Genomic DNA, 26,866 nt, shown 5'->3' on the forward strand with positions numbered 1-26,866 from the left:
AGACTAATAAGAAAATGTTTGCTTCTTTTGACCATAACTTAAAGACACTCAGTCGTGGCGAGTGGTTTGTGCGGCACGGAGACGAACGCAACACGCTGCCTCCCCCATTCTGTATCAAATGTAGTGACCCCCGAATGAGAATAGCGATGGCTCAATGGGTCAGCGAAAGTACGATAGGCTACAAGAGGGCTCCCTGTGCTTATCTCCCAACCCAAAATGGCGGTCAAAGCGAGCCACGAGAGCTTCCGAATGGACGCACACTCTCAGTGCGCATGCACATGAAGAGAGGCCGAAAGAGCCACGCGTCTTCTGGCCTCTCTCCTCCAATCACCGCAGCTCGCGGTGACAATATTTGTGTATGATGCGTACACGCACACACACACACACACACACACACACACACGCCGCAGCGTCTTCTGGCCTCTCTCCTCCAATCACCGTAGCTCGCGGTGACAATGTTTGTGTATGATGCTTACACACACACGCACACACACACACACACATGTCTCAGTGGTAGCATTGCGCAATTGCATGCACAAACTTCGGTCGTTCGGAGTTTACGTACCATTAGGGATGGCGATCGGCTGCCTTTAAAAAATATACCTTTATATGTAGTGACCAATATATCATTTAAAAGGTATTGTTTTGCACTTTATGACAGAGGCCGTACTTTAAAATCTTCAAAAATGGACTTATCGGTTTTTGTAAACAAACTCTTCATATTGTATTTGTTCGATTATAACGAAATTTCGTTATAACGAAAGAAAACTGCCGGTCCCGAGCATTTCGTTATAACGGGAGTGCACTGTACTCTGTTTGGAACAACTGACTATGAGTAAAATCGACTCTTTTCATCCTGATCCCGCGTACACTCGAATGAAGATGACAACACGGCCACTTAGCATCGATTTTAGCAGCTTCACCCATGGAAAGTAACAAGGGATCAGTATGCATGTAGTTACAGGAGAAGAAATCTCTAAAAGCACATCAGCGCAAGAAAATGGCATTGAAACACAAGTATGTGAATGAATAGTTAACAGAAAGTTGGGGATCATATACCGTACAGTTCAGCTGTAATTCAAATACTTTATTATCTTCAAATGAATTACTTGTTCTATCTTTGATACAGAGCAAACTTTGAGAGTGGTCGAGACCCCTGTACTGGAGAAGCGGCATTTGCTGCCTATCATCGGGGGAAGAAAATCGTCGACATTTGGGGTAGATTCGCGGATTATGAGAGCAAGCGGAAATGGCTGCAATACACTATCTCCATTTTCTTCTCATCAACAAAAGGTGAATTCCATTCTTTTTTATAGTTGAAATGGTCACAAAAACATTGTTGATTGTCTGGTTTTCAATTGATAATATTCATGTAGAATCAAAATAGCCGCACTGTGATACAGACCCTACAGTTTCATGCATGATGATTGTGGTAAACATGTCTTTATAAAGCATGCTAACAGAATTTGGAAATCAAAAGGATCTTGATCGGAAATACTGAGCTGAGGTTCAGGAACACAACCATGACAACAGTGACGTCAAACGATACAAATGACCTTTTTTGTTTTGTTCTTTCTTTTGTAGCAGGAAAAGCTGCAGGAAATTTCAGGAGAGAAGAAAAAATTCTCCCCATGAACTGTGTGCAATCATGTCATGCCAAACTAGCGTTCTAATTCTAATTCAAATAGTGAGCAGTGTCGTTCTCACACAAAGGCCAATTCTTGAAATTGAGGTGGGGGGGGGGGGGTAGTGTCACCCTGCTGCCCCCTGCTGGGAGTGAAGAGGCATGCCTGGAGTTATATTCCAAAAATTGTAGAGGGGAGTGGGGGACAGAGAAGGAAAGTCTTATTGCACTTGTTCGGTGGGGTAAAAGGACAACACCTCTTTACTCATATCCACCCCGGCCTCGTCTCCCTCATGGGGTCCGGGGCCCGGGAGAACGATGGGTTTCAGTTGGTTTTTGTTGCTTCTTTTTCAGGTTTTATGAAGCCCCAGAGCCCACCATCCCCTCATCACTCTTTTGCGCCTGAGACTCTTACTCTATGTCTTTATACTGCATAAAGAAAATAGACCCCCTGTTTCTTATTCGATGTTTTGTTTACACGTGAACCGGGTGCAGAATTTGAACAGTTTGATCGGTTTGCGCTCATTAATCACTGGATATGACCCATCTCATCAATCAGTCAAAGACGCTGTTTCTTAAATCCACATTTCCCTTGTTGTACATAGTATTTATCATTCTTTCTCCCGACGTAGGAGTTGCGTCAGTGTGCATTGCCATGCTTGTAGATCGAGGTTTGCTGGACTAAAACAAACCAGTTGCCCTCTATTGGCCGGAATTCGCACAGAAGGGCAGAGAGAAGATTACCGTCAAAGACAAATGAGTATATGAATATAAGAAAGACCCAATGACTGTCCAATTTTTGGCCAAATTCAGTTTGACATGGGAAATTGTAGCTTATACATGGACTCATCTTGTGTATAAATGATAAATCGTAATTACCCCCGGAAGTGCCTGAAATAAATGAGTTAAATCTTATATGAATGTAAGAGTGAGGGACTTGGGTCATTCTTACATTCATATTACAGCGCCCTCTCTCGTCCTTCTCTCATCTCTATAGCAGAATATCATGACTTGTATGAATCAAAGAACGACCCAAGTCCATATGAATCAAAGAACGACCCAAGTCCATCACACAAAATGGCCTCTCCACAATTAATGTTAATGTTAATTGTCATAATAATATATGTTCTAATTAGTATATACAATGTTGCCTTCCCATCACAGTTAAATAGAATATTATTGGACAAACAAAAAAGATATGAAGTTTTTTTTTAGTTTACTCGAAATGGTCTTCCATGGACTTGGGTCGTTCTTTTATTCATATACTCAAATGATGAAGCATGAGGTCATTAAACTTTATATATATATGTGTGTGTGTGTGTGTGTGTGTGTGTGTGTGTGTGCGAGTGTGTGTGTGTGTGTGTGTGTGCGTGTGTGTGTGTGTGTGCGTGTGTGTGTGCATGAAGGGCCTGATGCAAAATACGTGACAGAAATTTCCTAGCACTTTACAGTTAGTCGTATAAGGAATAATATTTTATAAGCATAACAGTGAGAATTTTATTACAATCGGATGAAAAGAGAAGTTATGATAAATTATTAAGCTATAAGAATATCATAATTGTTATGTTGTTGTTGAACCACGGTATCACCATGGGTATTTTGTGTACCTTTAGAAATACAGAAGATAACATAAAGACTATGACATGCTGCGGTACAATTAAAGACCCTGTGGTTGTAGTACATGGTATGATGGTTATTACATGGTATCTCCATGGTTATTCTATGGTACAAGTAGGCCTAGTAGTGCCAGAACCGTGCGATGGTATGATGGTTATCATACATGGTATATCAACGGCTAATTTATGATACCTGCAGCGATACTGAGGATATGCCCTAGATACCATGGTTATTTTATGGTACAAGTGGTAATACCGTGGTAATGCCATGGTATGATGGCCATAACATGGCATCACCATACGTATAGTTATTTTATTGTACCTGTAGTTATACCAGGCAAATACAGTAGATGGCACGGTTTTTCCATGGTACTGGTAGTAATACCATGGTAGTGCTATGGTATAAAAATTATAACAAATTATTGCCATGCTTATTTTGTGTCGCCTGTGGTAAGACCATGGAAATTACATAGACTTCACGGTTATTCGATGGTATACGTATCAGTACCATGGTCGTGCCATGGTAATGATAGTTTACCATGGTTTACCTGTGGTATCACCATGCATCACCATGCTTTTTCTGTGGTACTCGTAGTAATACCAATGATACCATGGTTGAACTATGGCAATTGAGGTTTTACTATGGTAATACCATAAATTTCATGGTTATTTTTTATAAGGGACACAGTTTAAGGGTGTTGATTTGTCAAACAGAAATGTTGGTCCTGCAACTAGTGACGCAGTTTTTTATGTTGAGAGAGATAATCCTATTGAGGCCATGACAAAGACATATGTCACATTATAAAGAATGACGCAGAGGAATGTACGCATGCATATCAAAGTGGGGAAAAACTGATACACATTACCATGCACTTTCACCCGTAATCTTTTCCCAGTAGGTGCAGAAAACTAGATGACCGTCATGACATAAATCTCCTATGTGCTATCCAACTACCTTCATGTGACATGCGATCACGCAGTTTCCAAGTTAGAAGATAGTTGTTCGGCCAGTAGGAACTCTCTCCCAAGTGCTAACAGTAAAACGTAATATTTTGTACAGCTTACAAACAACACAGCCACTCCCTACTTGGCTTTAGAATAAATCATCTGTGAAAACGAGCCTGCTTTACTTCCTCCTTGCGAGCTTCCACCACCGATCTACTCAGTAGTCCGGTTTCCAGACCCTTTGCCAACTGGACTCTGCGACGGAAGTCGCCGCCTTTGCCTAAGTCAAAGGCACGTGACAAAACCACCTTAAACTATACCAGTTTTCGACGTTGAGGGGGTCAATATCCTGAAGAGAAAAATAGAACGAGTAGAGGGTCTGGAAGCCAGACTACCACCGATCAGACACTACAGACAGATTTGGTAGCAATCATTTCCCTATACTCACTGAGAGTTACATATGGGAGATGATTTTAGACATAAGGAATTTGATTAAAATATCACATGCAATATGAAAAATATGAATTGGTATAGCATGTTTAAGATGGAGTGTGAAAACCACACTAATATATACGAAGATGGTATGAGTGTTATAGATCTTTATGAATCTTTTCTCAAGAATCTTAGAATTATACTTGATAGGACAGTAGGAGTGAAACAAAAAAGAAAGTTTTGGCGAAAGCCAGTCCCGTGGTGGACAAAGGAGTGCTCTTGCATAATAAAAGAGAGAAAAGACTAAAAAATAAAGTTTTGAAATTTTGGTTTCAGTATGTTACTTGTTGAAAGAGTGCATGTTCGATGAACATAAAAGTGCTGGTTTGCATGCACTGCATAATAAAGACGTACAGTGTGATGAACTAAAGAGTCAGAAAAAAAAAATTAACATTAAACATTGTTGCTTATAGAAGGCATGTACATGTCTTTGGTAGAAAAAGAAGAGTTTGTTTGCAAAAACCGATAAGTCCATATTTGCCAAATGAAGTTATTTGCGATTAAAGGTCAGGAAAAATAAAAAGAATAATAAGAAAATGTTTGCTTCTTTTAACCATAACTTCAAAAATCTACCTGTGATGACCAATATATCATTTAAAAGGTATTATTTTGTACTTTATGACAGTGACAGTACTTCAAAATCTTAAAAAATTGACTTATCGGTTTTTTCGAACAAACTCTTCAAATGTTTCCACATTGTGTTGCATAATAGACTACTTAGTAAATAGAATGATAACTTACAGTGACACCATTGATAATTATAAAATAACTGAGCAACTTTCACGGTTTTTTTTAGCATTACAGCAGCATTTGCTCTGATTGTTTGTTAAATCACTGTAACTGGTCTATTCAACATCCAAGTGGGGCAGAATGATTTAAACAAAATGGTAACGTAGATCTCATTTAGGAAGAGTTACAGTTTCATGCATGTGAAATAAGACACAGAAACTGAAATCTAAAACCTGATTAGATATGCCATCATTATACATACACAGTCAAAGGGTGTTGAGTTGTCATTCAGAAATAGGGGTCCTGCAACTAGTGATGCAGTTTTTTGTGTTAAGAGAGATAATCTTATTGAGGCTATGACAGAGACATATGTCACATTATAAAGAATGACGCAGAGGAATATATGCAAGCATATCAAAATGGGGAAAAAACTGATAAACATTACCACTTTCACCAGTAATCTTTTCCCAGTATGATAGGTGCAGAAAACTAGATGACCGTCACGGCATAAATCTCCTATGTGGTATCCAACTACCTTCATGTGACATGCGATCATGCAGTTTCCAAGTTAGAAGATAGTTGTTCGGCCAGTAGGAACTCTCTCCCAAGTGCTAACAGTAAAACGTAATATTTTTTTACAATTTACAAACAACACAGCCACTCCCTACTTCGCTGCGCATAGAAAATCATCATCTGAAAACAAGTTTGCAAACTTCCACCACCGAGCTACTCAGTAGTCTGGTTTCCAGACCCTTTGCCGACTGGACTCTGCGACGGAAGTCGCCGCCTTGCCGAAGTCAAAGGCACAGGACAAAACCACCTTAAACTATACTAGTTTTTGACGTTGAGGACGCCAATATCCTGAATGGCGAAATAGTAGTAACAAAGGGGCTGAAAGTCAGACTACCACTGATCAAACATTGCTCCGTGCCTGTGAAAACTGTAACCCGACTTGGAGGGGAAACGCTCAACCCGCAGAACTTCCTGCTCTCGCAACCACTCATTCCTGCACACCTTTCACGTTAGTATCTATTCACCTCGTATAATTTATGGTAGCACAATAATTGGTTTCTTTACAAGCAAAAGATACGAAAACTAAGGGGAGTTCGGTTTAAAGTAGTATCGAAGGTCACATGTTACGTTTTGTCATGTATATTGTGTTGTTTGTATTATAGAGCATGGACATCTCAAAGAAAGAAATTAAAAAAAGAAATACATAAATTATATCTGCCTACTTCTTTCAAGTACCACTGACTACCAGCTTGTTTTCAAACCTATCTCGATCTGGAATTATATTTAAAGGCATATCAATTAGATGACTCTAGAATTAGTTCTAAATGAGCTGATACAGTGCGCTCCCATTACAACGAACACATAACGAAATTTCATTATAACGAAGTAAAACTTCTGGTTCCAAAATTATCGCCATTAAAGTCTACGATACAAAAATCTCTTATACTGAACACGGTTATAGCGAAATTTTCGTTATAACGAAGTCTTTTCCGAGCACCGCTGACAATGAAAAGCAAAAGAAATGCGCCCCGTTATAACGAAATGCTAATTGTGTGTTTTCGCTTGGTGTGTCACGCACACTTTCCGAGGGGAACTTGCGCTATTTTAATAGGCCCTACAATAATCTGAAATTGATTAACCATTTGCTTAATTGTTCACATAGCTTTCCAGTGTTTGACGAGAATTCAACAAACAGAATATCTTATATGCTGGCTTCCTCAATTTCGTTATATATGAAGAGTTTGTTTGCAAAAACCGATAAGTCAATATTTGCCTAAGGTCAAGAAAAACAAAGAGACTAATAAGAAAATGTTTGCTTCTTTTGACCATAACTTAAAAAATATACCTTTATATGTAGTGACCAATATATCATTTAAAAGGTATTGTTTTGTTTATGACAGAGGCCGTACTTTAAAATCTTCAAAAATGGACTTATCGGTTTTTGTAAACAAACTCTTCATATTGTATTTGTTCGATTATAACGAAATTTCGTTATAACGAAAGAAAACTGCCGGTCCCGAGCATTTCGTTATAACGGGAGTGCACTGTACTCTGTTTGGAACAACTGACTATGAGTAAAATCGACTCTTTTCATCCTGATCCCGCGTACACTCGAATAAAGATGACAACACGGCCACTTAGCATCGATTTTAGCAGCTTCACCCATGGAAAGTAACAAGGGATCAGTATGCATGTAGTTACAGGAGAAGAAATCTCTAAAAGCACATCAGCGCAAGAAAATGGCATTGAAACCCAAGTATGTGAATGAATAGTTAACAGAAAGTTGGGGATCATATACCGTACAGTTCAGCTGTAATTCAAATACTTTATTATCTTCAAATGAATTACTTGTTCTATCTTTGATACAGAGCAAACTTTGAGAGTGGTCGAGACCCCTGTACTGGAGAAGCGGCATTTGCTGCCTATCATCGGGGGAAGAAAATCGTCGACATTTGGGGTAGATTCGCGGATTATGAGAGCAAGCGGAAATGGCTGCAAGACACTATCTCCATTTTCTTCTCATCAACAAAAGGTGAATTCCATTCTTTTTTATAGTTGAAATGGTCACAAAAACATTATTGATTGTATGGTTTTCAATTGATAATATTCATGTAGAATCAAAATAGCCGCACTGTATATACAGACCCTACAGTTTCATGCATGATGATTGTGGTAAACATGTCTTTATAAAGCATGCTAACAGAATTTGGAAATCAAAAGGATCTTGATCGGAAATACTGAGCTGAGGTTCAGGAACACAACCATGACAACAGTGACGTCAAACGATACAAATGACCTTTTTTGTTTTGTTCTTTCTTTTGTAGCAGGAAAAGCTGCAGGAAATTTCAGGAGAGAAGAAAAAATTCTCCCCATGAACTGTGTGCAATCATGTCATGCCAAACTAGCGTTCTAATTCTAATTCAAATAGTGAGCAGTGTCGTTCTCACACAAAGGCCAATTCTTGAAATTGAGGTGGGGGGGGGGGGTAGTGTAACCCTGCTGCCCCCTGCTGGGAGTGAAGAGGCATGCCTGGAGTTATATTCCAAAAATTGTAGAGGGGAGTGGGGGACAGAGAAGGAAAGTCTTATTGCACTTGTTCGGTGGGGTAAAAGGACAACACCTCTTTACTCATATCCACCCCTCGCTCCCTCATGTGGTCCGGGGCCCGGGAGAACGATGGGTTTCAGTTGGTTTTTGTTGCTTCTTTTTCAGGTTTTATGAAGCCCCAGAGCCCACCATCCCCTCATCCCTCTTTTGCGCCTGAGACTCTTGCTCGTTGTCTTTACTGCATAAAGAAAATACCCCCTGTTTCTTATGATGTTTTGTTTACATCTCCACGTGGACCGGGTGCAGTATTTGAACAGTTTGATCGGTTTGCGTTCATTTAATCACTGGATATGACCCATCTCATCAATCAGTCAAAGACACTGTTTCTTAGATCCACATTTCCCTTGTTGTACATAGTATTTATCATTCTTTCTCTCGACGTAGGAGTTACGTCAGTGTGCATTGCCATGCTTGTAGATCGAGGTTTGCTAGACTACAACAAACCAGTCGCCCTCTATTGGCCGGAATTCGCACAGAATGGCAGAGAGAAGATTACCGTCAAAGACAAATGATGAAGCATAAGGTAATTAAACTGTGTGTGTGTGTGTGTGTGTGTGTGTGTGTGCGTGTGTGTGTGTGTTTGTGTGTGTGTGTGTGTGTGTGTGCCTGAAGGGCCTGATGCAAAATACGTAACAGAAATTTCCTACCACTTAACAGTTAGTCGTGTGAGGAGTAATATTTTATAAACATAACAGTGGGAATTTTATTACAATCGGATGAAAATTAGAGAAGTTATGAAGTTATTAAGATCTATAAATTTCCTAAAACAATCTCTTCAACAGTCCATGATTATTAATATGCAAATTAATGGGTTAATTTTTTTCAAGATCACCTCAAAACTTGTATATTATGGTTTGTAAACAAAATTTTAAAAACATCCAGTTTTTAGTGTTCACACGTTATTAGGACCCAGTTTTAAATCCTATTATATTTGACTGATCTTTAAAGTTATTCAGCAAGGAAAACCGCTTTCTTTTTAACTTTTATACCAGGAGAAACAGGTTTCTTAGGTGAGGTTTGTTTGTTTGTTTGTTTGTTTTTTGCAAGATCAATGGACAATCTTGTAAAGTGACACTATCGTTATCATCAATTATTGTGCTTATTCTTCTGAGACTATTTGTTGAATGGTCTTAAATTCAAAATCTAGTGTCTAGAATCGATGTCACTTACCCATGTAGAAGTTACCTTATTATCATAGGTATTTACTTCTAACCCGCTGAAAGATTTAACTCCCGTCATGTGTGTAAGATGATAGAGTAGCATGTTTAGTGTATTTTGATTTTATGCTATATTTATTTTATTAGGGGTGAGGGTCAGCGGTCTTTTTCTTGTACTAAAGTTCCTTCACGCCGGACAAAAGATGTAATGTATCTTGACACTAAACTTAAGAAAACACTTCCAGTGCACTTAACTTAATTGTCTTGCCTAAGTATCCAGTTTCCTGATGCAAGTAAGCAAGCAAGCAAACAAACAAACTAAAATCCGAACAAAAAAATTAAAGGAGCGAAAGAAAGAATTTTTCGTATGTGGGCCCGTCTCCGCCGGGCAGACTAGTGTCCAAATCCGTAGTTTCAGGAAACAACCAAGTTTGCTATACTTCCTGTTTTTATCTGCATGATATACGATTCAAACTGATAAACAATACTGAACATTTGTAAGTTTAATAGAACAACGAAATTATGTTTTTGAAACACTCAATCACAAATGTAATAGAATAACTATGCAATTGAAAATAATAGGCCAGCTAGGCCCTGCGTTTCATAGAAATGTCTTTAAAGTTACGCACAAATTTACGAACGGCAGGAATATGGCAAGCCAGGCGAGTTTCCTTATCATTGTGACTTTCAATAGCTAAAGTTGAAATTTGCGGATGATAATGATTATTCCTACATGTTAAAACATGTTTTTAGTTTGAGTGATTTTTGCCCCAATGAGATGAACTATAGGTGTAATCGTTATCACATACACATACACGCAGGTGTACAGTTGTACTTTGTCAAAACGTAAGGGGGGAAATGTGTACACATATTTGTACTTCATATTCCATTCGTTCGTAAAGTCATGCGCAACTTTATGAACATATTCATGGAACGGAGCACTAGATTGTATAAGGTAGGTCGCATTGATCTTTCTACTGTATCACATTATAATGATTTAACCGATACTTAATTACGTGGATGAATTAAAAAAATGGCATGTATGAAATTAGTGATGACGTATGATTAAAGTCGTTTCACCCATCTTTAAGGCGGGGCTTGCCGTATCCGCACCACCTGGCTTGAGCCTGGACTTCCTATAAGACGTTGCCAAGGCGGGTGAACTCAAGGCAAGAACAGGGCCACAATGGGAGTATGATGGCTACACCCATGGTTACCATGGTTTCACATTTGGACCACTAGCCAATTAGTTTTTGCGGCGAGTTGACCCTCAACATCGAACTCTGGGACAGTTTTTCAAAAAGGAGATAGCAGAACCTTTCGGTAATCAATGGTAATGTCGATTTTGAAATAAGGTTCGTTATTCTGAAGGTTCGCTATTGCGAAAATGAAATAAAGTTCGTCAATCCTAACTCTAAAAAAAAGTGCCTACTAACAAACCCTCAGAATTTCTAGCCTTTATTTCTGTTTCCTTTTCAGATTAACGAACGTTCGGAATAACGAACCTCGTTTAATTTTCTGAATAACGAACCTTCGGAATTACATTTTCTTTATTTCATTTAGAGAATGACGAATCATCGGAATAATGCAACTGCAACCGAGGAAATTAATGAGGGCGAAGAACAGTATGCCGTGCATGATACAAAAAAGAAAAGAAAGCAAGACTAGTAAATAAAGGCAATGAAAAAGAAAGGGGGATTTATGGTGTTTGTAGCCAGCTGTATGTATCATAAGAAAATGCTATCCTATAGCTCATTATATCTCTGAGATGAAAAAGGTCTTTCGTGATTTCCCGCTGCCATTTGTGCCAAATTCCCCATTGTGCAGTAGACGTACGTAAATGCGATCGCGTTTCATACCTATAATCAAGTCCTCGGGATTCATTCACTAATCAAACTTTAATCTAGGCCTGTATATGTTTTTGTAATTCCTGGCATTCAAAAGTACAATGTCTATAATTATAGACCGGGGGCCCAGAGCATTTATTCAGCTGAAAAGGGTCACACTTTTTGATGGTCTCATCATATAAGGATGTGGCCAAGGGTCAATTAAATGAATTGCTGGCAAGTCACATCCTGTACCGTAAGCCTAGGGGCGACAAAAAGGGACCCCGAAAAATGGATTTATTCAGCCGAAGGGGGTCACGGACAAAAGTTGGTGGATATTGTTCCTTTGGGTGCACTTATCATGAAAACAGCAATGCCAGCTATTTTATCCTGTACGGGGCCCCAGACAGTAGCCCCAAAGGGCCTGTTGCGACACGGATTGTCGCCTCCTGCTCGGGGCGACAATCCGTGACGGGCGTTGGCGGCACGGATTGTCGCCCCCGTCACGGATTGTCCTCTGGCGACAATCCGTGACGAGGGCTGGCGGCACGGATTGTCGCCCGCCCTCGAAGCACATTTTGCTGGGTAATATCGTTCTGGACATAATCATTGAAATACTAACACATAACTTACATGGCTACATCCATGCAAACATGCCATGTAAAAAGTCGTGAGGTTTCAAGGAAGTGTGTATGTGCGCGTGCACATGATAATTTAGTGTCCGTTTGTGCGTGTGTGTGTGTGTGTGTGTGTGTGTGTGTGTGTGTGTGATGGAATAATGTGTTTATTATGTCAGTTTTTTGCGTATGTGTTTTTTAGCTGCGCGTGGGGAGGGATACCTAGTAAGCTGTTGCTGGCATAAACGTTGATATTGATTTTATCAGCAGCTTTGAATTAACTGAGTTTGTTTGGCAGATTTGTATATGAATTCGGAGTGGAGCTTGCGTGCGGGCGGATGCTGCTTTTCTGCATACGGTCCATTATGTCTTATTTATCAACATTGGGAAATCGTTTCATCAGGAAGGAATCATCGGTTCGGGTGTGCGTCGGTATGTGGGAAGGGGGTTACATTTCGTTATTGCAAAAGTTTGTTATTCTGAAGGCTCATTCGTCCGAAGGCTCATTCGTCCGAAGGCTCATTATTCCGAAGGTTCGTTATTCCGAATTTCATTTTTGGATCAACGAACCTCTAGGTATAGTGAATTGTGTGTTTCGGATAAATGAAGCCTCGGAAAAAAAGGAAACTTCGGAATAACGAACCTTCGTGTGTGTGTGTGTGTGTGTGTGTGTGTGTGTGTGTGTGTGTGCGTATGTATGTATTTGGGTTGGTGAATGTGGGTGTGGGATGATTCAGGTTTTGTTTAATCAGGGGTTGGTGGGTTGGGAATGGATTTGAAGAAGGATAGTTATAAATGGTATGACAGATGTTGGTAGGATTTAATATCTAGGATAGATGTAGGCCCTAGATTTGTTTCGGTTAGGGAGGGGAGGGGGTGGTCGGGTTTTTTAATGACTGATTTCATTCTAGAATTGTGTAATGTATTTGTGTTTTTTATGTATATGCCCTTGTAAGTAAGAAGGTGTTACATGATCCAAACCAATATATTCAAGGAATATAGGGTTGGTAGGGCCCTACATGTCAAAAATTTCTCGTGAAGAAATTATTAGTAGGGTTGGTCTATAATCGAGTTATCTATGTTGAAGTGAGATTATTTGTGGTATAAACTGACAAATGGATTTGTTTGTGTTTCGAATTGCCATTTGTAACCTTTTTTGTTCATGTTACACCCAGAATGGGTCGATTTATGAATGATTTGAATGAAATCAATAAATATCAAGGAAAAAAAGTGTTGAGTTGGTGTATTTGCGTTATGAGGATTTGTTTGAGTGTTTGTTGGTGTTTGCTTGTATTACGTATGTATTAGCGGTGTGCAATGGCAGTTCGTTTGTGCTAAAATCAACTAACGATTGACAATTTTTTTACGGCGTGTGGAAATTATTCGCTCATGCATAAAGCATGCCAAACCTATTCTGGGACAAAGAATAGTGGTATCGACGTTCCAGTTTATAAGACTGATGGAAGAACAATGACCGCAGTGAAAAATGAACAAAGACAAATAACATTTGGGGAGGGTACCTCCTTCGTATGTATTTTCTCTCGGTCTCTCTCTCACCTAGCCCGCCTCACCGCTGATATTGGTTGACACATCCATACTATTTTTAGATCAACGCTGGCGTGAATTCTTTAAACACGTGCTCATACACTCTGAAGGCGTTTGTATTGCCACAGTAGCGCCACTATATTCCACATACACACGTAAGTATACAGGCACAACAAACCACTACCACTATACAACCACCACACATGCACAGTTTCTACATATTGTATTATTATACTCCAAACACAAACACTTACACACACACACACACACACACAACAAATCATACACATCACATATCATGCAGCTCACAATACACACACACACACACACACACACGCACACACACACACACACACACACACACACACACATACGCATAACTTACCAGTCATACCCATCCCACCAAAGCTTAACACCGGAGGAACCACCCCGAGCCCGGGGCGACAATCCTTGACGGGGCAACAATCCGTGTCGCAACAAATTTTTTGCCATCACGGATTGTCGCCTTCGAGATCAAAAACTGGGAACTGCACAAGCGTCACGGATTGTCGCCAGGCGACAATCCGTGACGGGGGCGTGTCGCAACAGGGCCCCACAAATATGGTGTTATTCAGCTGAAAAGGGTCACGGCTAATTTCTTTTGCAATGGAAGTAGTTCCCATCAGAGATATCCAAAACACCAATGCCAGCTATTTTATCCTGTACGGGGCCCCAGACAGTAGCCCCAAAGGGCCCCACCCCCCATAGGCCCTACGTACAAACACACACAAACATTGATTTTATTCAGTTGAAAAGAGACATGGCTTATTTCTTTTGCAATGGAAGGAGTACCAATCAGAGATATCCAAAACACCAAAGCCAGCTATTTTATCCTGCATGGGGCCCCAGACAGTAGCCCCAAAGTGTCCCGCCCCCTATAAGCCCTACGTACAAACACACACACACACACACACACACACACACACACACACACACACACACACACACACACATTTACTTTATTCAGCTGATAAGAGTAACGGCTAATTTCATTTACAATGGAAGTAGTACCCATCAGAGATATACAAAACACCAAAGCCAGCTATTTTATCCTGTACGGGGCCCCAGACAGTAGCCCCAAAGTGCCCCCCCCCCCCCTTACATACTAGTAGGCTACATACTCACACAATAGTTTCATTCAGCTGAAAAGGGTCACGGCTAATTTCTTTTGCAATGGAAGTAGTACCCATCAGATAAATCCAAAACACCAAAGCCAGTTATTTTATCCTGCACGGGGCCCAAGACAGTAGCCCCAAATTGCCCCCTTACCCCCTCCCCCTCCCCCCCCCCCCCACACACACACACATTGATTTTATTCAGCTGAAAAGGATCGCGGCTACTTTCTTTTGCTATCGGAAGTAGTACTCATCAGAGATATCCAAAACACTAAAGCCAGTTATTTTATCCTGTACGGGGTCCCAAACAGTAGCCCCAAAGTGCCCCCTACACACACACACACACACACACACACACACACACACACACACGCATATTGGTTTCATTCAGCCGAAAAGTGTCACGGCTAATTTCTTTTGCAATGGAAGTAGTACCCATGGGATATCCAAAGTACCAAAGTCAGATTTATCCTGCACGGGGCCCCAGACAGTAGCTCCAATGTGTTTTGCTTTATTCTCTTTATTGTTTGCATCTCTTCTTCTTCTTAAATATGCGCTCCTTCGTCTTCATTTTCGCGACAACGACAACGTCCTCCTCCTCATCATCAGTTTTGCTGTTCTGGCAAACATTTTCCAGCGTATTCGATTTTAGAGCGGCGAGAGCGGAAGACATGCGTAATTGAGTCTGGGAAAGCATAGGAACAGCGTAGCTAAAGCGGCCAACAGCGTTATCGAAGCAGGAATGAAGCGTCGTAGGAACAGGCCTTGATTTTATACGAGAGTGGTGAACTTAGTGAGAGCGTCGTTAAAGCGGGAAGGTTGTGCTTTGATCAAGAAAGCGGCGCAGCAGCGGGACCATGTCGTCGGTGTCTAGTTAAGACCACATCCCGTTCTTGTGCCTCTGTTACTACGGTCAGAAAAACCTAGAATTGTTATGCTCATCCCGCGGTATTTACACTGTCACTGCTCTCTCCCCATTTGAGCTACGATTCAAAATAGGTCAATCTTGATAGGGAGATGGGGAAGAAATTTTGAACCAGTTCAAAATTTCTTCCCGATCTGTAAAATTGCCAGATCCAACCCCATCACCCAAACGCTGCTGCTACGATGCTCCCGGTCCCCGTACACTTTTGCCGCTCTCTCCCGATCTGACTTAGAATAACATAATACGGGAGCACTTTCCAGCTACAAACTGGCTGGGGGCCCCTTAACTGGATGGGTTTGTGTTTTACGTATCTCAGCTGTTAATTCCACTGCCAAGGAAAATAGGCATACTTGACTCTTTTCACCTAAAAACACTTAATTCATATGGGGTGGGAATACCTTGGGGCTATACCTGTCAAAGGCCCTGCATCCGGGCCAATTTCGCACCTCCTTTAATCGAATTCTTTAATGTTGAATTAAATTCAGCAAAAATTTCGCCTAGATGACATGGTAGTTCAATGTCATAATCTCTTCATTCAAATTCATTTGAAACATTCACATTACCTCTAACCTTAATTTAAATGACACTTTTTCAACTGAAATCCATATATAAGACAAGCACCATTCCACTATCCGTTCATTCATAAATTCATAATGATATAGTCACGTGATCCATCACATGCTGCACTCGTTCATGTTCAAATTGATTTCTGGCCATCTAATTTAACATGTCTGCAGCGAAGACATGTTCATGCTTGACCTCTTTCCTTATTTTCTTTCATCGTAGTTATTGTTTTGTAAGCATCATAGCTTTTCATGTTTTCGGATTCGTTTAAGAGACGTTGACACCAGTTTTTTTTGTTTTTGTTTTTAAACGTGCTTTTTGAATCCGAAGAAGTAAGAAGCCACAAATTATCTGGCCGTTACGAGCGCTTTATTACGAGCGGTCGGCCAGTTCCAGGAAGTCAAGGTTAAGATCCTCAATTTAAAAAAAAAAAATCATTTCTATGTCTTCTAGAGATATAGGCCTACGTCTGTATCTATTGTGCTGTCATGACTATAAAAAAATGAAGTTAATCTGCATTACTGGTACACGTATAGGCCTATAATGACGTGTATATGAAAGAGAAGGAGCGTTACCAGTCTGGTTACAGAACAACCAAATCCAGTTATACTAGATAAGAAATATGATACTTTTGCTGCTTTATAACAATAATTTATAGATGAAACGAAAACACACATAGAAAGACACGTTAAAATGATCTGAAACAAAGAAATAGCATGATTTGAATTTGAATGAACACGTTTGGAATTTGACTATCTTTCGCGAAATTCAATGACTGAAATACCTTTTTCGGCAAGTCAAGGCGAATTTGAATGAACGTAGGGTACCAGTCAATTTGAATACCCATTGTACGAATTCGAACCTTCTATCAAATGGACCGACAAAAGTGCGAAATGGGCTTGGAAAACCTAACTGGCTTTGATGTTTTGGGTATCTGGGCTACGGTCACAACTCAGAGCGGCGACCGACCGATTTGTAGCCTGCTCGGTCGCCGCTGAGATTTTGGCACTGCCCAGCAGTTTTTGGAGCTGTTGAGCAGGCTGACAGCCCCAGCGAAAATAGAGCAGTGCCCGAGCGATGATCTGTCGATGTCCTGTCGGTGACTCGTCAGTTGCCGGCCGATTTTAGGTCAAACCTGGCGAAATGCGAGGATCCTCTCAGCGCAGAGTCCGATCAGTCACCGAGCGATGAGCCGTCGGCAACTGAGTGGTCTCCCACCGGCACTGACCGGCCACCGGTCGATTTAAAAAAAAAAAATCGATCAGCGGCCGACCGATGATCGGCAGGGCATCAGAGGTTTCCTGTCGGCGTACGGGCGGTGGCCCGTCGTTCCCTGCCAGGATGTTCTCACGAGCAATATTTGGGACTGTATGTCCATTTTGTATAAACAATAACGCTCTTTCTCTGCATCAGAGAGGTCAACGAGGTCTAAGATGTCGTTGATTCCACCTCAACTACTTCGACAACGAGATCCACAAGTCCAGCAGTTTGTGACAGTCGGTCTCATAAGGGATTTAGCCAGCTCCCCCAACAGATGTCCTCTCTTGGCCTTATTTTTGCGTATCCGGGCAATTACCCCAGGAGGGCAATTACCCCCCGGCTAAATACTGGTTAGTGGTAAGCTTAGAGTAAAGATTAGGGTTAGGGTTAGGGTTAGGAGTTTGGGTTAGGGATAGGATTAGGTTCAGGATTAGGATTAGGATTAGGGCCAGGGGAAGGGTGCCGGGTAATTGCCCAGGTGGTAATTGCTCTAGACCCTTATTTTTGTAATCATTGTTCCCCATGTTATAGAACAATGTATGCTCTCCTAAAAAAAAAAACAAAAAAAACAAAACAAAAAACTGTGCGAGTTGTTCTTCCTGCTCCTCTGTGAACCGTTTGCTGGAGTTCAGTGATTGTTGGATGGAGGGCAGGTCGTCATTTGTCCTACAGTTGCTATCCTTTCCTTCCTTGTCCTCCATGTCTCCAGCCGACGTGACCGAGTTCTCTTCTTATGAGTGGACAATTAGAGCCACAGTTTCCTGCTTCTTCCTCCGGGGATAAACCCTGGTGACGGTCGTCTTGCCTCTTTCTCTCTCCATACCTGTTCCAGACGGCCCCGATTCCTCCTCCCCTTCTTATCGCTTTGAAATGCTTTTCCTTTGCGCTTTGGGCATTTTCTTGTGAATGAAAATTGTTGGGAAAACCAGGCTGAGTTGATGACTTCGTTCAGAAATCTTACTGTTTCTCTTGGCGGGTGCTGGGCAGCTCTTTATATATGCCCTGGGGAACGCCGCTGTAAATCAAGCAGTCGCCGCCCGGACGCCAGTCAGTTTTTAACTCGCCGACCGGTGACCAACCGGTGACCAACCGATCTCCCATCGGTCATCGAGCGGCCACTGCTCGGCAACTGACTCTCTTGGGGCTTATTTTTCTTTTTTTTTTACCTAAACCGCCCAACGGCGACCGCTCGATTAGGTCGGTGCCTGGGCGGTGCCTGGGCGGTGGCCGCCCAGGCACCGAGCGTATTTTGGACGGCGAGTAGAAATCGAGCGGTCACCGCTGAAATTTTAACTCCGCGCTAAAACTTCAGCGGCGACCGACCGATGCCCTAAAAATCAGCAGTGCCTGGTCGGTCACCGGTCGGCGACCGACCGATATTGGCTAAAAACTCGCCGAGCGGTCGCCGACCGGTCGCCGAGCAGGCTGATTTTGGGGGTTGTGACCGTGAGATGTAAACTAAGGCCTACTTCGATTGTAAAAGAAAAACAACTATGACTCTTTTCAGCTAGGGCCTAAATGATGTCATAATAACTATGTGGGGGAGGGGCACTTTATGGCTACTGTACTGGGCCCGGTACAGGATGAAATGACTGGTTTTCGTAATATGGTCATCTCGGTTGTGCGCTATACAGAAGTATGCTTCCTTTGCAAATTTCTTTGGTGTTTTGCTACTGTAGTAACCTATAGGACTCCGTATACAGGATGAGATGACTTGCTTTGGTGTTTGTGATATCTCTGTTCAGTAGGCCCTGATATCAACGTTACAAAAGAAATTGTACGACCATTTTCAGCTGATTCACAGTACATGTATAATGGATGAGACACTCAGTGGAGCTACTGTCTGGGGCTCTGTACAAGATAACTGGCCTTGGTGTGTTGAATATCTCTGATAAGTATACTTCTTACAGTGCAAAAGAAATTACCCGTGTTTGGGCTATACTGTCTGGGGCCCCGTGCAGGATAAAATAACTAGCTTTGGTATTTTGGATATCTCTGATGGGTACTACTTCCTTGCAAAAGAAATTAGCCGTGACCCTTTTCAGCTGAATAAAACTAATGTGTGTGCGTGTGTGTGTGTGTGTGTAGGGGTGCACTTTGGGGCTACTGTCTGGGGCCCCGTACAGGATAAAATAACTGGCTTTAGTGTTTTGGATATCTCTGATGAGTATGCCTACTACTTCCGATTGCAAAAGAAAGTAGCCATGATCCTTTTCAGCTGAATAAAATCAATGTGTGTGTGTGGGGGGGGGGGGGGGGGATTTGGGGCTACTGACTGGGGCCCCGTGCAGGATAAAATAGCTGGCTTTGGTATTTTGGATATCTCTGAAGGGTACAACTTCCATTGCACAAGAAATTATAGCCGTGACCCTTTTCAGCTGAATGAAACTAATGAGTGTGTGTGTGTGTGTTGGGGGGGGGGGTACTTTGGGCTACTGTCTGGGGCCCCGTGCAGGATAAAATGACTGGCTTTGGTATTTTGGATATCTCTGATGGGTTCTACTTCCATTGCAAAAGAAATTAGCCGTGACCCTTTTTAGCTGAATGAAACTAATGTGTGTGTGTGTGCGTGCGGGGGGGGGGGGGGGGGCTCCATTTCGGCTACTGTCCGGGGCCCCGTACTGGATAAGATAGCTAGCTTTGGGGTTTTTGACATCTCTGATGGGTACTCCTTCCATTGCAAAAGAAATTAGCCGTGATTCTTCTCAGCTGCACGAATAAAATCAATGTTTGTGTGTGTTTGTACGTATGGCCTATGGGGGTGGGGCACTTTGGGGCTACTGTCTGGGGCCCCGTAAAGGATAAAATAGCTAGCATTGGTGTTTTGGATATCTCTGATGGGAACTACTTCCATTGCAAAAGAAATTAGCCGTGACTCTTTTCAACTGAATAAAATCAATGTTTTTGTGTGTTTGTACGTAGGGCCTATGGGGGGGGGGGGGGGGTGGGGCCCTTTGGGGCTACTGTCTTGGGCCCCGTACAGGATAAAATAGCTGGCATTGGTGTTTTGGATATCTCTGATTGGAACCACTTCTATTGCAAAAGAAATTAGCCGTGACCCTTTTCAGCTGAATAACACCATATTTGTGGGGCCCTTTGGGGCTACTGTCTGGGGCCCCGTACAGAATAAAACAGCGGGCATTGCTGTTTTCATAATAAGTACACCCAAAGGAACAATATCCACCAACTTTTGTCCGTGACCCCCTTCGGCTGAATAAATCCATTTTTCGGGGTCCCTTTTTGTGGTCCCTAGGCTTACGGTACAGGATGTGACTTGCCAGCAATTCATTTAATTGATCCTTGGCAACATCCTTATACGATGAGACCATCAAAAGATGTGACCCTTTTCAGCTGAATAAATGCTCTGGGCCCCCGGTCTATTATGCCTTCACAAGCACACGCGCACCCTCTCTCCCATACATGCACAATTCTTGATGATCCGTACCCGTAATTATTATTTTCTTGCAGGCATAGATTTCCACATCGGTCTTCCATTCGAAAGGAACCACCGTGTAGCTCGTCTTCTCGTCGACCGTCGCCCGATGTTGTTACAATTCCTGGACAGTACACAAATCTCGGCTGGAAGACAAACTATACTTCATATGATAAACTAGAACGCCATTGGAAATACGATGAGTAATGCAAACGAAATGGAAGATGTGAGTAGGGAGAATGTAGACTGAAAGCATAAATTTGCGGAAGACACACACACACATTATGCATTGTTGCAAACCCTGCTGGCAAGAACACAGTGTCCCAGAGTGTCAGAAACACAGTGTTAAACACAGTGAAAACACAGTGCAAAATCTCTTTACACGGTTAGTTCGAGCATTTTAACAGTTTGAACACATTGTGAATAATCAATTCACAGTGTGAAACAACTCATTACTGTGTGAACACTGAGAAAAAAAAAACACAATGTGAAATCATCTTCACTCTGTAAGATTCGAGCATTTTGACATTATTAGTCAACTATGTGAGCACACTGTGGGACAGTGTTTTTTGCAGTAGGGAAGGCCAATGATTTGCGATTTGTTTACAAGCGCTGTCTGCCATCGTTAGGTAAGACATCACTCTTTTTTCACTTTTCTCAATCCATTTTTTGTTCTCAAAAACTTGATGACAGATCGTATTTCAAGTTACGAAATGTATATTTCAGAAATCTGAATGGGGTATACATGCCACAATTACACCAGAGGCTAGGAGTGGTTTACTATCACAAACTTATATTAGGCAGCCCCATCTCTCCTGAGGAAACTTCGTATTTTTACAGCTTGTTCTTCCGTCAATCTCTCTTTTTGTGCAGAATATTCCTGCTGAAAAGAACACAGTGTCCCACAACGTGAAACACTATGTGAAACACAGTGTGAAATTTCTTCAAACTATTATATTCGAGCATTTTAACATTGCGAACATAGTGTGAAATCTCTTCAACCTGTTAAATTCGATTGTTTTAACATTGCGAACACAGTGTGAAATCTCTTCATCCTGCTAAATTCGATTGTTTTAACATTGCGAACACATTGTGGATCATCAAGTCACAGTGTGAAACAGAACATTACTACGTGAACACGGTGTGAAAAACGAGACCACAACGTGAAATTATCTTCACACTGTTAAATCTGAGCGTTTCATGAAAACATTTTGAACACACTGTGGGACACTGTTCTTTCTAGCAGGGTATCGTGCTACCGAAAACCTCAATTACTCAAAACAGTCTCGTACAAATATGTGAATACAACGTCTGCCTAGCAATTGACATCTTTCTCATATTCCGTCAGATATCGATGAAACATGTACTGTTATAATGACTTAGTACTGACAGACAGTGTGCCACGTTAGCGTTGCACTTTAGCCACGATAAGAGGATTAATTTTTGCGTCAACTTTTAAAGTATGAAGAAAGTAATTTGCATGACATATCTACTCTGGAGAGGTGCGCCTATGAAACTATAATTCCACGAAGTATGCATTCACATCAACACACGCTCTTCTGTATATTGCATTATAAATGTTTCTGTTGTTTTGAACAGTTGGGAGTCTTTAACGATCCCGCCTACAGAGCCATCGAGTTGCCGTCAGTAAATGGGATCGGGTCTGCGGCTGGTCTTGCAAAGGTAACGATGGCGACTAATAACTGTAATAATTATCAATATAATGTTGACGTGAAAATGATAAGGGGATTGATAACCATATCCTCCTGCTAATTATGATAATGATTATCATTTCTATTAGATGGTGGTCAAAAAACACATAATGCCTATAAGAGATTCGTTAAGTGAAGCCTTCAGGATGTATTCCAAATCTGCGATCGTTATCTTCAGCTTGCATGGTGTTATTTGCGATTTGTCGTGATTTGGCAAGCTGATTTTCGATACACGAAATTCCCTGCCAAAATGATCACTAGTCTTGATGGAATGTTTGATTACAAGGGGAAAGAACGCATAATATTCATTCAGGGTTGCCGGGTCCGATACTAATCCCTGTCATGCCTGCGGTATTTGACAAACATTCTCCAAAGCGAATAAAAAGAAAAATAGAACGAGCGAATAGAGAGAGCAAGTTCTATCAAAAGCAGATATAATATCAAGGGTTTGTTCGCAAAAACCGATAAGTCCATTTTTGAAGATTTTGAAGTCCGGTCTCTGTCATAAAGTACAAAATAATACCTTTTACATGATATATTGGTCATTACAATCGTGGTCACATAAATTAACATTTTTGAAGTTATGGTCAAAAGAAGCCAAAATTTTCTTACAATTCTTTTTATTTTTCTTGATCTTTAATCGCAAATATCTCCATTTGGCAAATATGGACTTTTCGGTTTGTGCAAACAAACTCTTCATATTGTTCCCTTAGCACTGAACGCGCCATCATGTCAGGAAATGTAAAATCATAATCAACCTTTATGTCTCATTAACACCACCTGTCTATCAAGTTTTGATGCTTCTACTACGATTTACCTAATATTGTGTACCTTAAGCTTCTCTACGTGCACTCGCAAGGTATAACTCAGACTAATAGTAGGTGGATATATTTTGATCGAGTGACTCAACTATACAATGTATGTGAATCTCATATCTGCTCCATTTCAAGCTTTGAATCTAAAAACATAGTGATGTGTATAATTATGTCAATGTCATGACGTTTTGTTTTCAGCTCTATGGAATACTTTCATCTGGTGGCATAGACCCAGTTACTAACAAAACTCTGCTGTCGAAGGAGAGAATCAACGATTTTCTGAATTTCGAACCTCCTTCTGTCGACAGAACTCTCGGCATTCCTCTTTCCTTCAGTCGCGGGATGATCAAAATTGATAAGTTTGTTGTGAGTGGTCAATCAGTTCGTATCGTATAGCAAATGACTTACGCTACTTATTTGCTAGTTTCTTGCTTGAACATAATAGGGAGCTTTAGATTCTAGACGCGCGGACGTCCAAAGGAAAAAAAAAAACATGGTCGTGCGTGCGCAGTAACTTGCGCTACTGCGCACGCTCAGACCACGTTTTTTTTCTCTTTGAACGTCCGCGCGTCTAAAATCTAAAACTCCCTATATTGTCCCCCAGAGTGACTAAATTTTGTCGACCATTAATAGTAATATATACGCCTTATATATTTCGTTGATATCTATCGTTTGCATTGGTTTGTACGCTTTTCCATACATTGGTTCGTCAAAGTTGGGACATACTTCAGCTTTAATAATGTAGGTTAGCCTTCAGGTGGACAACTGTCTCAGATGGCCATTGTACATACAGTATCAAGGCCCTCAGCGCTGGTATTTGATAAGATAGAGAAATGGGATAAGAATTACAAAACACATGTATTCAGAAGGTCTTGACAGAATGTCATAATTATGTTTTTGCATTATTTGGTACTCATTATATTCTCTGTAATCACGTTCGATTGACATACAGGGAATAAAGCTAAAACATTGTGCTTTGGAGGTGCGGGTATCACAAATGAGTGTTTTTTAAAAGAAGTTTAGTGTTTATTATGTTCATGGATATAGGAATATCAACTGAATCTGGAACCTGATTACGAGAGGTATTGGCAAACACCTTGGGTAGCCTCTTTGTTTTCCATGGTGTACACAATAACATTCTGGTTACAAAGACTGTATGTATGCCGATAGCTATAGCAATTTAATGAACATAATGTATACGTGTAAGAACTATTATTTCATAATTATAATTATGAAATATATTTCTAAACGTACATCCAGGATCGGATTAATACCTGCGCTTGTAATACCTATAATGAGTTTTACTGATTTCTCTTGTAGACTAGCCTGATTTATTCTTTTTGTAGGACGGAGTGATAATGTTTGGGCACCCAGGAGCTGGCGGACAACACGGCTGTGCAGACCCGGGGCATCAGGTTGGATTCGCCTACCTCAGTAGCACCATGCTTCCATACCTTCTGGGTGAAGATCCTCGGTCTAACCAGCTCGTTCAGAGTCTTTACAGATGTGTTCAAAAACTTGAAAATCAGTAATTTCTCATTTTTACAGTTTACACAAACAATACTTTCTTTTTTTCTTAAACTGATCAAGCTGTTTTGTACATATTCCATTCATAATAATCGAAATATTTCACAGCGTAATAATTAGCCAACCTAAATGCAATATTGGAGACAACTTATCTTCAAGCAAACGTTCATAAGTACTAACTACGTAAACCCATTTTTTTGTGAACATCTTAATGAAATCAAGTGGCCTCAATCTGCAGGACGAATTTCTCTTAAACAATTCTAAACAAACAAAAACAACATTATTATCATATAATGAGCTTGAGAAAACAATGTTTACATAAGCTGTTTTGTGATTATATAGTTGAAATGTTTACATGACAGAAAGAATACACTGAACAACATTTTAAAGCGTTGCGACGAGCACGTATAAAGGCGTACATTGGATCATGATGATTCTTTTGAATAAAAAAAAAAATGAAGTCAATTCGTGATGTTTATTCAGTTGCGTGAAAGAAAAGGACATACACGTAACGAAAATGAGTTCATTTAGAAGTTATAAGAAGTACATTCATCACAACTTTCTGAAAGTGCAAACTGGGATGTACACTTGAGAAAAGACCGCAAAAATCCCACACTTCTCTATACAAAAAGAACAAACAATGAAGGGAAGGGATGGAAAAAGGGTCGTTGTATATCTTGAAACGTTTTGATATTGGTAATTTTATTACGGTATCTGAATATCTCCAAATTCTATGAACCATGAAAGGTGTCTCTGAAGGATATGCAAATGAAAATGCCACTTACATAAATTAGATTACAATAAAGGTAACTGTAACGATCCGAGGAAGGTACCAATGAAATACCGTTGAAGTTTTAAAGGGGAAATCCAGACCAAGTATCATTTAGTCTGATAAGGAAGAGCAAAATATTACGAGTTCAACGGTGTAGATTAGATCAAAATCGGATGAAAAATAAGGAGGTTATGACATTTAGAACTTTCGCTTTTTTGGGGGGGGGGGTGGGGGCAGTTCATCAACAATCAATATAAATATGCAAATGGCAAAATGACCATATTATGCTCTTACAACCTATCATATATTTTGTACATTAAATTTTGAAATTTGTAGATTTTCATTCAAACGCAATCAGTATGCCCGAAGCTCAAATCCTCATACCTCTAACTGATCACTACTCTGAAGCTATTCAACAATGAGTAACGTCATGTTTCAGACTTCAATGACAGAAACATTAACTTTTGTTCATTTTTTTTTGGGGGGTACACGTTCAATGGAAAATTGTGAGGGTACAACATGGTCAGTTCACTCAATTGCATATTCATACCTACTGTACAAGAACTGTTTTGGAGAAATTATCAAAACTTGAAAATTACATAACATTTTTAATTTTTCATCCGATTTCAGTCAAATTCTTAACGTTGAACTCGTAAAATCTTCTTTTTTTAAATCAGACTAACTTATATTTGGACTAGATATCAGTGAGGTTTCATCCTGTCTGCCTGTGTGCATGTGTGTTAATTCATTTTGAATGAAGAACCTAACACCGTCCCTCTACCATAGTGGTCCTATCTATACATCGGAGAGAGTTTCACCGTATCTACCGAGATAAATGCACGCATCAAATCACAGAGTGCCCATATTACACGCTAACATTTCGGAGTGATAGTACAAGTACTAGACGCCATATATTCGCAGTAACGTAACAATAACGTGACCCCGCAATAATAACATGCTTTTCTGGCATTCGACATGGCACACTTCTGAATTCCAGAGAACAAAATAAACATTACCTCCTACTTGAATGAGA

The 26,866-nt window shown here is 40.7% G+C and overlaps 1 protein-coding gene and 1 pseudogene across 5 annotated transcripts in view; one reads left to right on the plus strand and one right to left on the minus strand.

Annotated features, from left to right (window-relative positions):
- The window catches only part of LOC139712616 (uncharacterized), a 164,405-nt gene that overhangs the window by 60,543 nt on the left and 76,996 nt on the right, over positions 1-26,866 (minus strand). Inside the window, exon 1 of one of the 5 annotated variants that reach the window (XM_071624424.1) lies at positions 5,852-7,261. The exons of 2 other annotated variants lie outside the window; for them this stretch is intronic. The gene's annotated coding sequence lies outside the window, so the exon portion shown is untranslated. Of the gene's footprint in view, positions 1-4,106; positions 4,740-5,851; positions 7,262-26,866 lie in introns of those variants that run through there. 2 more of the 5 variants (XM_071624422.1, XM_071624420.1) reach the window with 2 other exon arrangements.
- On the plus strand, positions 1,918-25,066 carry LOC139712608 (beta-lactamase domain-containing protein 2-like; annotated as a pseudogene).

This window comes from Diadema antillarum, unplaced genomic scaffold, assembly GCF_040938485.1.
Source record: "Diadema antillarum isolate AM-2024a unplaced genomic scaffold, OU_Dant_1.0 seq00001829_RagTag, whole genome shotgun sequence".
In the NCBI taxonomy this organism is placed as follows: Eukaryota; Metazoa; Echinodermata; class Echinoidea; order Diadematoida; family Diadematidae; genus Diadema; species Diadema antillarum.